The sequence below is a fragment of the Akebia trifoliata genome, chromosome 3 (genome assembly GCF_017979445.1).
Source record: "Akebia trifoliata isolate Shusen 1 chromosome 3, ASM1797944v1, whole genome shotgun sequence".
Classification (NCBI taxonomy): Eukaryota; Viridiplantae; Streptophyta; class Magnoliopsida; order Ranunculales; family Lardizabalaceae; genus Akebia; species Akebia trifoliata.
In genome coordinates, this window is record NC_141377.1 from 6,775,802 (window position 1) to 6,776,531 (window position 730).

The window sequence follows — 730 nt, forward strand, 5'->3', positions numbered from 1 at the left end:
TTCGTACTATAAAATAGTCGTATAGGTCGCACTAAATATATACCTGGCCAGCTGTTACGAGTTACGACCGACATGGGCTTTTTTTTTGGCCCACTACTTTGCTGACTGCGTGAAGAAACTGACACGTCATGTGACCCTCGATTAGCTGTTTACTTGGTGACAATGGAACAATTATTTATTAGCAAGATTTCAAACCTTAGCAGGGGTCGTTGGCCCCACTTGGATGATTACCATGTTAGCAAAATCACACATCATCCATCTACATTTCATGGTCTAAATCAGATTTTTAAATAAATCAAAAATAAAATTATTTTTTTTACTTCATCTAAGACTTTGAAAATGAATAATCATTGAAGTTTTAAATTTCAAATTAAAATTTAATGTTGAAAAATAATTTTTTTATAATTCTTAAGATTTTATAATTTATATCTCAATGGCATGTCATGGTATTTTCGGATGTCACATGGAGATGCAGTTAGGAAATTTTCTTTACTAACTTAGTAAAGAAAGTGTTTTTTTTTTCTTTTTAATTTAAAATCATATTAGTAATTTCAAATAGTTAGATTTGAGATTTTTTAATGATTTTTGATTCTTGATCATTCATTTAAAAAGATTTTAGACTTACCCACCACATTTTGATAAATATTTGTGATACAAGTTTGTCATCCTAATTTATGTTGATAGCATCTTATGGATTAAATAGAGGTTACATCAAAATCCTCTTTGGGTT